Consider the following 4,224-nt stretch of genomic DNA (forward strand, 5'->3'; position numbering starts at 1 on the left):
ATGATCTTATGCGTTTCTTCCAGCTGTTGAATTTCCTGTCTTTTATCGTGGGACCGAAAGCATGAATAACTGATTATCTTCACATAAATATTCTCCTTCATGATCTGGATCAAAGTTTGTAATTATTCCTATTGTTATTCCACTTGAATTTTATCCCCTGTAAAGAAAATAAATAAATGGACTTACATTCATCAGGTTATCAAAAACACAACTGTAAATTAATGATAATGTTGCTGTGTAAATGCTGGATTTGTTTTGCAGAGATGAAACTGAGATGTATTTAAGGTATTTTCTTTTTATAAAGAGTGCACTTGAATAAATTTAGGGTTAAAGTAATATGAGGACGAAGGATTTTTGACAGAGAATTTTCCGTTTTTCCTCCCCTAAGTCAAATATCCTTCTCCTTAGTACTAGGGTCTCCAGAGGTCTCTAAACCTCGATCCAGGAGGAAAATGGACGACCTCGTTGAGCACATATCATCCATCTTCCAGGTCAGCCCCACATGTTTCTAATCTAGCCCTTAATTCTGCATGTCTTCATGCTTTACTGAGCTGGAGCAGGCCAGAAAACAAGAAGGAAGTGCTTTAACCTTTACATGTGCTCTCTATAATGTGTCAGCAGAAAAATGCATGTCCTCTCCCTCTCTGCTTGTAGCCAGGTTAACATGCAGTATCTTTGCAGTTGTGTAAGTGGAAATAGGTTTGGACTTTGGTCATGTTAGGTGGTGATAATGGGTCTGGTCTTACATCCTGCAGGTGTTCACTCTCTCCTGTTTTTATGGATCATCAGGGATTTGTTAGATAAACAGTGTTGTTTAGTTTTTGCACGAATGCCAAATCAGTTATGTGTGAGATAAACCTGCTTTTTCCATCCCCAAACACTACCACAAGTGTGTCACTAGAGGACATTTCATGATCATCTAATTGTGTTTTATCATCTTTATCATCTCCTGCACAAATAACTTCCTACAGTTAGCGTCTAGCTGGTGAACATAATGGAGCATTTAGCAGCTAAAGAGCCAGATATTTCTCTAGTTTATCTAGTCCAAAAACTAAAGCTAAAAGAGAGTGAACATTGGACTTACTTTCATCAAGTTATCAAAAACACAACTGTAAATTAATGATAATGTTGCTCTGTAACTGCTGGATGTAAATAAGCAACTGTTTGCTAAATCAATTTACAAGGTAAAAACATGTCAATGTTCTATTAATAACATTGCAGGTTTAAGATGAAATGTATTTTTGTTGATTTATTTTGTAGCTTAAAGTAGTACTCCGGTCGATTTCAACACGTAGCTCTGTTGTTTGTAAATTTGGAGTGCTGTCAGTAGCGAGAAAAACGAAAACAATCATTGTTGCCTACACCGTGTTATCCTCCTGCTACAGTTTGCACCCAGGAGGCTGAAACAGGGCAAGTTTTAAACGTGCTTTTAGCCTCTTAACATGTTCGAAATGTCATTACAAGTGAAGAAGTGTGAAGTGATTCCTTCCGAGTGAACACAGTGAATCTGACTGCAATAGATGTGAAAGAAATGCATAAAAGTTGGGCTAATTCAGCTCTGTTTAGTTCCGGTGTTGAGACGGCAAGACGAGTGCTTCGGGAGCGTCTACAAAGTACAACACCGAAAAGAGATACAAAAATATTTATTAATTTAATGATTAAATAAGGTAGTGTCTCCAAACTTACCTCAATTATAATTTCTCCTGCTAGTTGTACTACAACACAAAAATAAGCATATGCCTATTTTTGAAAATATTTTTACAGTCAGATTCACTGTGTTCACTCGGAAGGAATCTTCACATGGGTAGGCACTTGTAATGACATTTCGTACACGTTAAGAGGCTAAAAGCACGTTTAAAACTTGCCCTGTTTCAGCCTCCTGGGTGTTAACGCTAGCAGGAGGATAACACGGCATAAGAGACTGTTTTTCTATGACCCTCCAAAATGATTTGAAAAAGAAGCATGACCCTCCCCTTATGTGCTAGCTTGTGCTTAGCAAAGAGATATACAGATGCCATTTGATTCTTTACAGTCATGACATACATGAGTTAACCTCTGCATTCTCATCTTACACATCAAACTCCTCTGTTATGGTGTGGTGGGCATTTCAGTAGATTTACTCACTAACATAGTTAAGCATAGATACTAAATGCACACTTCCTGCATTACTGCATTACTTCAAATACTAAGTTACTCCTCTAGTAAACTAGTATTCACATGAAATAAAACAATAAAACATTGAGACCATTCAGCAAAGGACACTGGGAAATAACAAATTCAACACTAGTAGCTATGGACTCGTCACTAGGCTTCTCAGTCGTATATTTAGCAACATTATATTCCAAAACATATATGTTTATTTTTAAAGCAGATTTTAAATTACATTGCAACAATTTAACAATTCGCCCTTATGAAATCCAATCGCGGCACGGCTGTCTTGGAACACAATAGACAGACGGTGGCTGAATGACCCGACACTTAAATTCAACTAAAATGTAACAGTGAACAATCAGTGTTGGACCTACAGTCTGTTGAGATGCCCCTCCAAACTCACCATAAAACGTTAAGACACATTGAGAAAAAAGATCCGTATTTTGCCGTAATCCACTGGCACAAAAAAAAGTAATCCACAGTGATTAGTAGATCCACAAACAGAGTCACGGTGTATCCAGCAAGGCATTACATTCACCAGCGAGCTCCAAACAGGTGAACAAGGCCTCTCCACTTCGCCGTTTAAACAAAGTGGAATAACGTATAAAAGTCCAAATCTACACAAAACCCACAATAAATTAGTAAGCTGACATTACATGTATATACATGGTATTTAGGAAACCTTTATTGCAACGTTGGCACGGCAAGATGTCCAGACTAGTGCAACAGTAATTTTCGTTTTTTGCGTCCTGCTGCTCCCATCGTCAGCCAGGTAATATTTTTTTACTAAAGCAGTATATGAAATCTGATGTATTACCTACCACCATTTAGTTGTTTTGTGTTATTTAAGATATTTATAAAATATCTGGTCATGCCAGATATAATTAATTATTCCACTCATTTTTTAAACAATGCAATTACCTGTTTCAGCCACCAGGGGAGCAGTGCTCCCCCTGCCCCCCAGCAAACTCATGGGTCAGACCCATCTGGTAGCGAAGGAGGGCCGAGACTAAGAGCTACATGAAAAAATATGCACCAAACAAGCCACTTTGAAATGTTGCTTTTTTCATGAATACAAAAGTTGGGTGACCCCCCCCTTCCTAGACTAAAACATATTGGGTGACCCTCCCCTCAACAAAGAATAAAAAGACATGACCCTCCCCTATTTTCCTCCGGTGGTCCATTCCATAAATACCAAACGGTCCCTAAGCAACACCGATTGTTTTTGTTTTTACTGACAGCACTCCAAATTTACAAACAACAGAGCTACATGTTGAAATCGACTGGAATTCTCCCTTAACTTCCTTTACTGAAGTTCATCAGGACGCTTGACAGTACTGAGGGGATGGCAAGTGTGCTAGTAATAATTTATATTGTCCTTATTCTTGTGTTTAAATTGGAACTACATAACACTTTCCCTTAGCTGTTGGTAGTTGCTTAGCCTGACAGAGTACCCAAAGTGAGAAAAGTGATGTATTACCTCTCTTTGTCCAACTTTTGTGGACCAACTTGCCCCGAAGAAGCTGGCTGTGCTTTTAATTCACCTAATGACCTAAAATTTGTAATGCACTTCCTAGCTAAAGTTTACTAGTACCAAGCAAATATAAATATGTTTGATGTTTTTTGTACAAGGCTTGCACAGGCATCTTTGGTGATAAATTCAAATCCCTTCAGCCTTCAGGCGGACGTGTTAAGGTACAAAAGTTGTGGAACCGGAAACATTTTAATCATTATGTTTTTGTGTTGCAGACTTCCTCTGTGGTTTATATACTAATACTTTAAATAAGCACCTCTCTCCCAGACATAAAGTGCCCCATCTTTAATCTCCAATAACATTTGAGATGCAGACACAACCAATTATATTTTACTGGCTTTGACTGTGAGTAATGCGGCCCAGTCTAATATTAAGTTGTTTAAATCAAAAGTTATTTGGTTGGCTATGTTCTAAAACGTAAGTGTTACTTTGATCCAAAGCACACTCTATCAGTAGATGATATAAGTTTGGCATTATGTTTAAAACACAAATAAGAAAATTTGCTGTTGTCAAGTTAAAGGATAAGTTAACACATTTTA

Source organism: Sander lucioperca, chromosome 3 (genome assembly GCF_008315115.2).
Source record: "Sander lucioperca isolate FBNREF2018 chromosome 3, SLUC_FBN_1.2, whole genome shotgun sequence".
In the NCBI taxonomy this organism is placed as follows: Eukaryota; Metazoa; Chordata; class Actinopteri; order Perciformes; family Percidae; genus Sander; species Sander lucioperca.